This window comes from Lissotriton helveticus, chromosome 11 (genome assembly GCF_964261635.1).
Source record: "Lissotriton helveticus chromosome 11, aLisHel1.1, whole genome shotgun sequence".
NCBI classification, from domain to species: Eukaryota; Metazoa; Chordata; class Amphibia; order Caudata; family Salamandridae; genus Lissotriton; species Lissotriton helveticus.
In genome coordinates this window covers 386,942,898-386,956,458 of record NC_136072.1, presented here as the reverse complement: position 1 = coordinate 386,956,458, position 13,561 = coordinate 386,942,898, and positions in this window count along the sequence as shown.

Below are 13,561 nucleotides of genomic sequence, written 5' to 3'. Positions count from 1 at the left end.
TAGAAGCAGTCTCAGTGATCAAGAGACACACTAGCCCAACCATGGGATGACCAGATGATAACATTTGATCACCTACAAGACTTTGATGGGAATCCATTTCTGGACCTTGGGTTTCACCTACTGTTGCGAGTGGTCTGATGCGTTGGGTTGCCTACTTGGTCTAGGACTATATGGTTGCACCTTGCACACTTTATGTGGCTCCCAGTCTTATCAACTTAGAGTACTTGGTTGACTCCATTTTAAACCCCCAGGTTTCTTTGTGTTTTACGGGGTGTTAGATATACATTATTTAAAAAAAACCTTACCTTTAGCTGCCGGCTACCTCCAGCATCGCTTTGCAATCTGTGCCTCTCCTCTCCTCTTCCTGGGTCCCAGCAGCCTCTGGGTCCCAGACTCCCATCCAATTCCCGTGCTGCAGAGCAGCGTGGAAATTGGTCTGAACAGGCAGGAAAGACGCCCTGCTCAGACCAGAGAGTCTGTGGGGTTTCTCCAGCCTGGCTGCTCATTGCAGGTGGGCTGGAGAAAACCTAAGTGCGCATGTAGGTTTTGGTTGGTCGGCCAAAACTCATATGCGCGCTTAGGGGTTGGAGTGTATGTAGCACTCATCCTCCCTCTCCCATGCCAGCGGCCCCGCCCCTCCCAACACCGCTGACTAAGAGCCGGAAAAATGCAAAATAATACAATGCAAGAACATCAATTTATTTGACATTTGCTGGCTCTGAGCCAGGCAGTGGTGCGATGCTCCTCCGCCATTGCGGAGGAGCTACCACTGCTACCAAACAAAAGTTTCTGCTGGCAGATCTAACGTTGGCTCTACCATCAGGAAGCATGGCGGTTTACCATGTCTAAATAGAGCTTGGGAACCAATAGTTTGGAGGACAAGTTATTCATCCAGGGTCATGACTCTGTCTACCAAAGTTTAAATAAGCCACTTCGTTTTTAATAATTTACTTTTAAGGGTTCTGCAGTTTTTTAACCTTGTGATAATTAATTAGATTAATTGTGACTCCAGCTATTTTACTTTAATATGTATTTATATAACGAATGAAAAAGGTGGAATAGTATCGTGCATGGATGATATCTTTGTTTGAATGCATCAAGTGTCTTTTTTTGTCTTCTCTGATTCTCCCAGGTCAGAGAATCTTTGAACTTGTAGGAGCAATCATTGTTCCCAGGGCTTTAAGTCGGCCCAGTCCTGCCAGTGCTCACACCGGCAGCTCTAAAAAGCAGCTGCTGAGATGGGTCCCTGTCGGGCTCTCCATTTTTGTCCTCACCTTCAGGGTGAAAAATAAATCTTAACTCTGCAGCAGTTCCACCCTTCACAGCCTTTGATGTAACTTCAACGAGACTCGTTAAAGTTCTTTCACAGTCTCATCCTGTCAGAACTGAAGCAATTTCAATGTTATGCACAACAAAGCTGTAGTTTTTGCTTATTTATCATACACAACTAACAACCATTGACAAAGCCAACAGTCCTGGCTTGTTGTAGGTGTAATGCTACTTATTGTATTATAAATCAGGATGCAAAGGCAGAAAGAAGCCGGGCAGCACACTAGTCTAAGCACACATTTTTAGCTTATGTGTCTTTAAGCAACGCCCTTAATTATATCGGCCACGCCCCTGTGAGAGACAACCCCAGTTTTTTCATCCCACTTAAAGCCCTGATTGTTCCCATTAAATATACCACCCAAACACTGTTTATAAAGATCTTTATGAGGGTTTTCTACACTGTTGGCTGTTGCACCAATAAAATGAGCATAACAAATCCAAACAATTTCAAGAGTCCTCAATGCAGCTTTGAGTGGGATGTGGTTTGCTTTTGAACAGTGAAGATGATGGCTGAGAAATATGAATGAACCACATTAATTGGTTTAAGCAGACCTGTGCAAAATGTTAATTATGATGGCGCAATTCTCGTAATTTCGCATCATGGTGTGATGTAAAATTCAGGAAATTATGCTAATGCTCCACTTAATATAATAATACACCTTTCACAATATAAAATTGCCATTAATGGCACAATTCAAAGTAATTTTGAAACTTTACTTACATGTGCATGAACAACAGAACGCGGGTGTCTGTTGTCCCTGGTTCTCTTATTTTAAATGCAATCTTGAACCAAAAATTGATGCTAGAATGCATTTTGCTCAAACATATAGTGCAGATGACAAAGTTGCATTTCACCTAATTATGCATAATTTCAGGGGCGCCGCCCTCCTCCTAAAAGAGGAAAAATAAAATGACGATAAAAGCATTTTATTATTATTTTGTTTATGCCCAACACCTGGCATAGCGATTTTTCAGAGGGGCGGTGCCAAGCAATCGTGTTGGAGAGGCATGGCAGGTGGAGTGCTGAGCACTTTTAAGTGCGCAAGTGTTTTAGGCCGGTCATCCTAGGCCGGCCTAACACACTTGTGCACTTAAGTTACTCCAACCCGGCTGTGTTGCATATCCGAGTTGGAGAAACACCCCAGGCTCCAATGCACTGTTTGAGCGGCATAACAAGCTGCTCAGGCGAATCCTAGTATTCCCAGCATGAGAGAAGCGCTGGGATTTTGCATCTAAGAGGAGACTGCGCAGTCGCAGTCCAGGATCGGAGGAAGGAACGGTAGGCAGCGGTCGTTGGATCGGCATATAAGTATGTTTTAATTATTTTTAGCTTGTGTTTAGTTTCTGGCTGTATTCTCCCCCGCTGCCCATCATTAAACAATAATAGCAGCCACCACTGCGTAATTTGACATGCTTATGCTGTAATTGTGGCCTTCTGAACTGGGCCAAGCTCCGACACCCTCCTCGTCGGCCAAAACACTTGGAGTCACCGTGGACTGTGATCATTCATTGAAAGCACAAGTTGGCCAGGTGGTCTCCAAATGTTTCTTCCAACTAAAAAAAATCCGGAAGGTCCGTCATCTACTCACGCCCGAGGCGATCACCCAGGTTGTGATCTCCACTGTTCTGTCCCATCTGGACTACGCGAATGCCATCTATCTAGGTCTTCCCAACTACCTATCTAAACGTCTCCAGATGGTACAGAATCACGCTGCGAGGCTAATTCTGAATCAACCGAGGCGACAGGCAGCTACTCCCCTACTCAGGAAACTGCATTGGCTTCCAGTTACTCAGCGCTGTGCCTTTAAAACTGGATGTATAATATTCAAATCCCTGTACTGCAAAAGTCCTAAATTCATTAATCAACTAATTAACAGATACACCCCATCCCGCAACCTACGCTCACTCCATCAGAGCCTACACTCACTCCATCAGAGCCTCCTGCTGACGCCCCCTTTCAAACTTAAGCGCGCCGGAGGCCGTAGGTTCGCTACACTTGCCCCCCTGCCTATGGAACACCCTTCCTCTGGAGATCCGGAATTGTCAGGACCTTTTTTCTTTCCGGAAAGCCTTGAAGACCTGGCTCTTCAGACAAGCACTTCAATAACTCTCCACCCCTCATCCACGTCTATGCTACTGTTGATCGCAGCGCCAAGAAACCAATCGGTGACAGTGCGCTTAATAAATACTTTAATAACATAACATAACATAACATTGTGGGAAAGCCAATTATGCAACTTTCCACACCCCTAATTTTAACTCATTCTTGATAAATAAGAAAATACTACTGTCTTATCCACCTTGTGACTCTCCACTGAGAGTTCATCTGGGTCATTCCTGGTTCCACACTCAAGACCCCTATTTCATTCTATTTCATTTTTGCAGATAAAAATAATGTATCGCTGAGATTTATTAACAACCAAGTGCCAGTGTTACTGGGTTCCTGCATTTGTTTGTTAATGCAAGTCTAGCTGGAAAAGTACTGTAAAAGGCCCAGTGGCGGCTGGTGACATTTGTAAGTTGTAGGGCGCAACGTTTCAGGATGAGGACCCACCGGCGAGCGAGTTTAGCAAATATGAAGGAGTCGGGGGTCTCCCCCAGACAATTTTTTTTTTTAAAAGTGGGCATAGGGTGCATTCTCGAGTGAATGTGAGAGAGCAAGAAGAGTAATAAAGCAATTGTGAAACTGTTGTTATGACATTAATTAAGAGATTTCAATTGATAATGACGTAGGTAGCTGCTTAGTCAGAATACTCACAGAACTTCATAACAGACTTTGAAATAACAATGCTGAGTACCTTCCGGATTTCTTTAATTAGTTGTAACCTGGAATATTACAAAACGCTACTCAATTTGCAGGCCTCCGAAGCAGGTACGGCTGAGATGGCTTTGCTGTGATCTCAACTTATGACCTGCAAGTCATTGCAAATGTCCGCAACGAGCATTAACTTACGGAGCCATTTTGCCTCAGATTCACACAAGCATAAGTTTAGAACAAGTACGGAGAAGAAATCAAGTGTTGCTCACTGAACTGGCTACAACTTCAAATGTACAAACAACAGCTATTTGAATGGAGGAACCACACAAGTCATACTGCTGGGTGATTGAACTCCTCCGATTTACCTATATTCGACAATCTTGGGCCCCTCCTGACCTCAGTTCCCATGTATAAAGTATAAATGCAATATTTATTGGCTGATTTCCTTTTAGAAGAAGAATATTCACTGAACTCATGCTCCTCCACCTCATCTAAGAATGGGGGGGGGGCACACATGCTTTAATATTTATTTCCCTTTGGGCTCTGAGACTGTGCTTTTGTGAGACTCATTTACATTTTTCTGAAGATGTTCAGTGCTTTAAATGGGCCGGTACTCACTATTACCGAGTACCAGCACTTTCTAATTTTCACCCCTTGAATACGGAACTTTTCCTCGGACAAGGAGAGTACCGGTACTCATGGGGGCCTTGCCTTTTTACACGTGGTGCTCCTTACATTTTCTTGTGTCTCTGCAGCACTTTTCACATGACCCGCACTGATTCTGCAACCCAAGCTGAGCTCGCACAGGAGCGCAAGAACAGCAGCAGCTCTTTCCACCAGGACACAGCAATCTTTTCGTGCTTCTCTGCAAGTCTTGCGGCAGGGTGTTTGGTTTACCCTTTGATCTTGCACAATAGGCATTGAGAGTCCACCTTAAAACTAGCGCCGAGCGTGTGGGGGACACTCTGCAGGTCAGTACAGTTTTTTAGCATGCCTGTTGTTTTAACTAACTGAAAATGTTAGGTCATCAGCAATTTAAATTAATCATTTTCCTTGAATGTAAATTCCTGCCATTGTCGCCAATTTTATGATTACCCTCAAACAAAAAAATACCTTAATGACAACACAATTTTTTTGATTTGGTGCATTTAAACTCCTTGTTTTGTGTGGGAAACCATGCATAACCCAAATGCAACAGGATTCTGCATGGAATGTCTTTCACTTTCAGACAGTTCTGGATCTTAGTTGGCAACGCTTTTGTATTTTGGGACTCGCAGTTCCCCTTTCTCATTATAAGGAAGGGTTTCTAAAAACTCCAGCATGCAAATTTTGATAGCACAAATCATAGACTGTTTTGAACATACTCTTATTAGTAAATGCTTTATAAATGGTTATTAGGGCCATAACCATTGGACAGATACTTCCAACTTTCTTACAATGCACTTCTGGATTTCTTGCATATTAAGCTTTGAAAGTTTGAAAACCTAGCTCTGCCCTTGCCCTTTTGCCTGCCCCACACTCCACCCTCCAGTCCACCGCTTCTTTTGGTGAGTAGCTACAGTTTTTTCCATTTAAAGCACTGCAGATATGTCTTTTTCAACGGCTCTCACGTATGACTCAAACCTCTTCTTCCATTTACTCCTATTCAGCTATGGTTGACTAGAAGTTTTTAAGAACTTGGGAAGAGCACCCATACATTCTATGTTTGGCAGTTATGCTTCACACCAGGTCTAACAAGTAATTATGAATTAGTATATGTTTGACATTTAACTCGGAGCCACCATGGTAACTGCTAAAACAAACAAGCATTTACAATGCAACGGTTTCGCCTTTGGAAAAGTTAGAGCTATTGGCAATGTAAATGACAATGCCATTTATTTATCTGTTTTCAAAACCAACACATAAATACAAATTTTGTCATTTACAATGCCAATAGCTCAAACTTTTCCAAAGGCGAAACCGTTGCATTGTAAATGCTTGTTTGTTGTTGAGAAGGAGGGGACTGCTCATGTACCTAAACATACCCGTGGGTGGCACAGCAGCCTACAAGGGCTAAAAAGTTCTGCCACCTAGAATTTGCCTTAGGCTAGAGTCCTGTGAGATAGTTTGCAGTAAGGTAAACAAAACATGCTACAAAGTGTTGCTCCGGGGAAGTTTTTTCTCATTAGTTAGTGAGAATCCAGCAGTCACCCCACCCACTGGCTAGTATATACTACAAAGGTTTCACCTCACTCATAGCTCATCCGAACACCCTGTGGACCGGTTGATGAACAGAAGACAACTGGGCTTACTTTAGAGGATTAACCAACTCCCACTTGTGCCCATGACTATGAAGTGGTCCCCAAGGGTCAGATGACTACGGAGACACACCAAGCTGAAAGAGGCCTTTTTCCTGAATTGCAAACAGACTAGTGACAACTGGAGCTGGACTGTGCCCTGCTGGTGGCTTCTGCTGCTGTTGGTCCTGACCCCAGAGTGATGTCCCTGAGGTTCTTAGAGCCTTCGAAGTAACCAAAAAGAGCTGCTCTAGAAAGTCTGGAAAGTTGGGACTGAGAAACTATTTGGACTTTCAAGACCTCCAGAGCATCAACGGTACCTTACAGCAAAGGTGTTTTATTACAAGTGGACACAGCTTCATGCTTGCCCCACTGGAGCATTTTGATCTCCATAAAAGATGAAATCCAAAGGTGGCATCCATACCCTGGCAAAAACGCACAAAGGATCTGCTTGACTCAAGGACTTTAGAGGCTGCGAAATTCGAATTGTTTAAGCTCTGAACATTTCCCTCTGTGAAATTTTAATTTGACCCACTCAGAGCCTTTTCTGCCAAAAGCAATAATTTCAGTGGGACCTCGTTCAACAGTAAGCAGGTATCAGGAGGTCTTCATCAGGTGCAGACTGCAACCTTGAACCACTGAAGGAATTTGACTTCTATTTCAGAGACTACGTAAGAAAGTAAAAATTGATGACCGAAGACACGCTTGGCTTATCTGACCGATGCTCAATCACAGTCTGATTGGAATCGCGGCTGGGCCTCGATCAAGCGGAAAGAGGGAATCTCGATTTGTGCTATTTGCCTTAAGTTGTTGAAAAATCACCTCTCTGGTTCCTCTTATTGGATTTTTGTTGTTTTTATGCCATTTTGCTCATAAAATATTTCTTTAGTTTTAGAAATTATCAGTTGGATTTGTATTTTCTTGTGTTTTGGTTTTGCAACTCTTTTGCAACAGCTAAATACATTGCACATTTTTTTAAGAGAAGCCTGTCTGCCCTAGCTACCAGGGGGTTGATCCAGATTTTAAATATATTGAAGCTGTTTTACCCAACCAAGTGTGTGACCTTATTCCTTGTTGTAGACTTATATCCACTCCTAATTAATAAACACACTTTTATATAGTTTACATAAAACAAATTATAATTCACATTTCTTACTTAATAAATGTATGACTACTGCCAAATAGAAAAGAAGCACCTGTGCTATCAAATGGATTGTGGAAAAGCAGGTTGACACTCCATTGTTAAAATATAAGACAAAGACATTCTATAGAGATTTAAAAGTAACTTATAATCAATTAAATGCGCACAGTATCTAATTCCACAATATGTGTACATACAAGATGATTGTTGTTTAAAAAATAATTTTCTCTTTGAAATCCCTTATATTTCAACAGGGTTAGGACCAGTTCTAAGGTTAAACATTCGATGGACAATGTAATAGACCTACCCTTTCTACGTCTTTTCAAGAATATACACAGTAGGGGACCTCATGGTCTTATCCCTTTATATTATTTTATTAAGAAACCAAATTGGTCTGGTTTCATTATAGCTTTCTTGTATTACTTCCAACTGAAATCGAGTAAATCTCTTGAAGCGGACAGATGCCACTCCTCAGACTTTGCAGGCAAGTATGGCTAGGCCAGAAAATTCACACATTTCAGCCATTTCTAACAATATTCAGGGGTGTTAAATGGCATTGTGCCCCTCTATGTGGAAATGGTCTTCTATCATATAGTAGTCTGCTCCACATTAATGTTCTCCATATCAAACATGCCACCCTAATGTCCATTGCACAATAACTAATTCACTTTGGCCTACAAAATTGGGCATTCATTTGATACCTCCTGTTAGTTAACGTTATGCAAAAACAACAGTTGATGGACAGAATGCAGAAAAATGTCATAACGTTCACCCCAGTACAGACATCTGGATCTAAATCCATCGTTTTTTTGCTCACCATGCCATTCCAGCTTGAACCCAGCCATATGCAAATCAGTCTTTACCCTGTGCCCCAAGGGAACAGACCAGACTGATCTGCCAAGCCAGGTCCTCCCTGGACTGGAAACAAGCATCCTATACATAACATAAAATTATAGAAAGGAAAAAATTTATTTTGGGAATGTTTTTACTGGGGAGGTTCAGAGTGAAGCCATGGACAATTCGAGTTTCAGTCTTGTGTATTTGATGTCATTCAGGACCACCTCGGTAAAAAACATCTCCATAATTCACTTTTACCCTTCAATAAATCTATAGGTTATGTATGGTTCTTAGCGAGAGCCTGTATCGTTTATATCAGATGCTGAATTGCATAATCCACTGCTGTGACATAGCAATAGTTGAGAACAAGACAGGTCACCCACCGGCTGCCTGAACATGACGCAGTGGCAGATGGTGCAGCGCTACCCAGACTCGCTCCTGGAGGGTGCATTGAGTGGCAGTATGCCCTTCCTGCTGGATGCTGACGGCCACCTCTTCTTGGACCATGAGGGACTGCTCTTCAGGCATGTCCTCAACTTTTGCTCATGGACAGTACAGCTATGACTTTGAAACAGACTGCCCCCCTCCTCCTGACTCTCTTTCTCATTTCCCTCTTTAGTCTACTTTCCTGTCCTGCCTTCCTTTCCCTTTCTTTCTGTTCTCCCCCCTCTTCCTTCCCCTGTCCCCTGAAAACCTGCCTGAACTATGGCAAGAATTCCCTGCTCTGTAAATATGTAATATGTATAATCCTGAGTGAATTTGCAATTTGTATATTTTTTTATCTCTAACCACTAGTATATGGAGTAGTCCTTTGTACTTACTACCATTCCTACGTGATTTTAGAGTTTATCTGTTTGTATCTCTTTCTTGAGTGACTTTACAACTTGTACATTTGCAACGTTTCCCTCCTTTCAATCCACTTGTGTGTATATATCTCTTACCACTAGTATATGTAGTAGGCTTTTGAACTTACTACCATTCCTATGTGATTGTAGAGTTTATCTGTTTGTATCTTTTCCTTGAGTGACTTTACAACTTGTATATTTGCAATGTTTCCTGTTGATATCTCCTTTGTAGCTCATGTAATCCAAAGTCCTAATGAAACGCAACTGGTTCTTTTGTAAAGCGCTCTGACACCTTCGGGTAATGTTTGCGCTATATAAAATCGCAATAAATAAAAAATAAAATAAGAGCCTTCCCGGACAGGCTGAGAGGCCTGACTGGAGCCTGTCAGCGCATGTCTGCCTGTCTGGTTTGCCAAAGGAGGGGGAAGGAAGCCAGAGAAGGTTTTTGGGGTTGGTTAGGGATTGCAGGTAACGTTTTTTTTTGTTTGTTTTTTGATACAGGAAAGGCTGTGATCTGTGTGGCTCTCCCATTACCCATCATAAGATTATATTGTATCACCTTTCAATATCACTAGGAAGTCAATGACATACTCTGCACTAAAGGGTGAAGTATATTTAGTAGACTTCACAAAGGTCTTTTGGTTTGTCACATCCGCAAAGAACAATGTTCTTCTCCTGCCCAATGTTACTGTGTATAGGAAAGCTAAACAAAACGTAAAACGTTATTTTCCCATCGTACAGTTTGGCTTCTGTTTGGCTTCTATCCAGTAGAGACATTAATATCATTCTTCGTGATTTACTGATGATAAAACGCCTTTCATTTCACTTGGTAGCAATTTCACTCACCATATTTTCTGCTGGACACGCAAATTCTCATGTCAAGCGTACAAAATATTAAGTGATCAACAGTGTGTCCATTTAAGATCTCAATAGAAACAGCAAGAGAAAGATGAAATAAAGAGTATGTGAGAGATAACGAAACTAGTGTGGGAACCGGGGGGGAGGGAAGAAGAGAGAAAGAACATATTCTGCCAATGCAATTCAACAAAATACATTTTCTATTCAGAATTCACATTAAAATATACATATTTTTCATCAGCACATACGTTCCCAGTTATTTCATTCAATGGGCGAGTAGCTCATTCAATGAGTTTTGTATACTCCTCTGCATCTGCAGTAATTTACCTTTTGAGATTCTTAATGCTCGATTACAATTTCCAGATTTCAAAAGCGAAGACGGGAATGGCTAGCGACTCAGGCTTGACTTGGGACTGAATAAGGTTTTCATATATACAGCTCTGAATCTTTTGCACAAAAAAAAAGCCGAAATACAAGTTCTTCTAAGTAGAGAGAAATTCGGGAAGTGGTACACGGCTGACACAGACAACTTGAGAAGGTGTTCTTGGGAGGAATGCTGTTTGACCGAATTATTAACATTTTAGGACTTAGTCCTTTCATCAGCGAGGCAAAATATTTTAAGTTTACCATGAGAAGGCATGTCACCAATGATGCAGTGCTCCATTCGTGGACATTTCTTTTGAAACCTACTGCATCTTGGGAGCTGCATTCCAGGGTGGGAGAGTTGTTCTAGCAGCTGAACTAACACCCCAAAAAAGAGTGACGCTGAAGAAAAATCCTAGAGGTGATGCTCAGCGTCCTTCGTGACATCTAGCCATCTGGTAATCGCAAGAATTTTAACTTTTGTCTCAGTCCCTCCCAAACCTCAGATTCAAAGTCCTTAGGTTCTTACGTGAGTAACTCATCATATCAAGAATATGTAAATTTTTATTCCGTGATTTTTGTATCCTTGTTTTACAATTGTTAAAGACAAGACTACAAGTCCCAGAATGCAAAGAATAGGCTTCTCGTGCATGGATTTCGAGAACCTTGACATATGCAGTAGCTATGTCACCGTTAAGTATTGGAACGCATTCTAAGTCTACACTCCCGTTAGCTCAAATTAATACCCATGAACTATTTCGAAACTGACGTATTTCGAACATGTTATCTACTGAATTATCAAGTGTCCACTAAATTACCTTTTAGGATTATTAAAAGTATAACAAGCCTTTCCTTTCAGGACCAAAATACACTAAGTAAAGTTGACCTGAAACACTTAGAATTTGGAATGCCTCGGTAAACAATAATAATTAGAATATGAACACTACAGCGCCCATACCGTGGTGTTTTTAATCATTACAACAGTTTCTCTTGCAGACCGTTAAGCGATTAAAATGTGCACGGTACATGAAATATTCCTTGTAACGTTTGTCACAAGAACGTAAAAAAACATTTCACGAGGAAATGCATTCCGGATAGTAAGAAGAAAACTTTAAAACACACATTTTCGAAAAAAGGGTTTTTGTTGGTCTTTAAAATGCTTACCTACGTTTTCAAACCGGGAGCTTAAACCAGCTAGTAGCGACGCACGTTGAAGCCAGGTAGGGCGGTAGCCGTTAGGTAAACAGCTGCTTTGAATAGGAGAAATTACCAGGAAAAGAAAACAAGTCAGGTCCCGGGCCGGCAGCCAATGACAGCGCGGCCCGGGAATGACGTCAGGGGGGTGTCCCGGGCCGGCAGCCAATCACAGCGCGGCCCGGGAAATGACGTCACGGGGGTGTCCCGGGCCGGCAGCCAATCGCAGCGCGGCCCGGGACAAAGGGGCGGGGCTTAAAAAAGCCCGAGAAACGCCCCCGAATCGCGTTTTCCCGAGAAAGCGCGATTGACAGCCTCTGTCTCCCAATGGCTAGCCTCCATTTATGGAGCTAGCCAATGAGAGACAGAGGCGGTGCCGATATCCATACTCTTGACAAAAGTTTTCGATCTGGGAGGGGAACTTCGTGCCCTCCCCAGGTCGAAACCTAAAAATAAAATGTTAGCAGATCATGAAAAAAGTGATGTTTATTATTTGACCTTAACTGCAGATTGCAGTGTGTGTGTCACTGCTAAGTGAAGCACAACAATGTGTCTTTGCTGGTTGTTCAAGGTGTGGTTTAACCATCGTGTGCATGCAGTTAATTGTGAGCATGTTACCATTTGCCACCCACACGCTATTCTGTGACTGATATAGTTTATGGAATGGAATGGGGATTTGTAAAGCGCGTTGGCTACCCATAGTTGTCTGTGCAGCTATAAAATTGTGTCTGCACACAACATCTTGTTAGTTTGATTACAGGAGTATGGACTCAGCCGGGTGAGTGTAGTTTGTAATAGAGGGGCTTAGGATTCCTACTTACTTACTCACCGCATAAGTAGGCTGGACGGTTTTAGGTTTAAAACTATGATAACTGATAAAACCCCACCGCAAGGGAAATAGCCCTTACCAGTGTAAACATATAAACACTGAAAAAAAACCTGCACAACCACATACTAAATGCCATTCAAAGATAGGAAAAGGAGAGTGAAAGAGTAATTTTCATTTCTTCCTGAAGGGGCCAATACAATGTACATTTGTTATATAAGGTAGCAGTAAGATTGACTGGCTAACATTATTCTGCTTGAGTTTTGTTGTTTAGGGAGGTCTCTAAAATATTGTTTCTTCTTCCTTTTTCAGTTTTGTGGTCTTTGTACCAAAGATACAGGGGTTAGATGCATGTTTTAGGTGTTGTTTATTTATTTTATAAACTGTAGAGAATCAGGAAATATCAAAATCATATTTGATTGTTTGGCTACGTTTGAGTCTTTTAATGATAGGAAAAATGTAGGTTTCATAAGAATCTTTCCCAATATGTACCATCACATTTACCCTCAGAGAATGGGTACAAAAACCTTGATACATCGCCCTCCTTTTCTAGTGAGTCGGTATTGATAGTAGGTATATTGACAAACGCCCCAGACTTTAAACATTCAATGCAAGGTATAGTGACCGGTATATGTGAAAGGAGTGCAGTCACAAAGCATCTGGGATACTGATGAAAACATGACACCAGACGTTTGGAAAACATGGAACGCAGTGTCACTCTGAATGCTGCTGCAAAAAGTTCATACCAAGTCCAATGAAGATTGGAGTGATATTGTTTGTATTTACAGTGATTCAGCAACGTATATGAAAAAGTTACGTGATGACCTGTCAAAATCGATACCTGGGCTGAAGTGCTTCCCTATAAGAGATCCTTGCCACTTGTTAGATGGTATGCTGAAAGCATCTTTACAATCTTCAGAGTTAATGAAGAATGCTATTGACTTTTTAGTCCATTCTGGTGCACTGTTTTGTTATGCGTGGAAACTAAAACGCGAATATTTCTCATTTTGTGCATTGTATGGCATCAAAGAAAGAGTCATCCCAACTGTGTTACTTAGCTGGTGGTTCTCAGTCCTAGAGGCTATGAATGCTATATTATACATGGACAACCGTTTACAGAACTTTTGCTGAGTG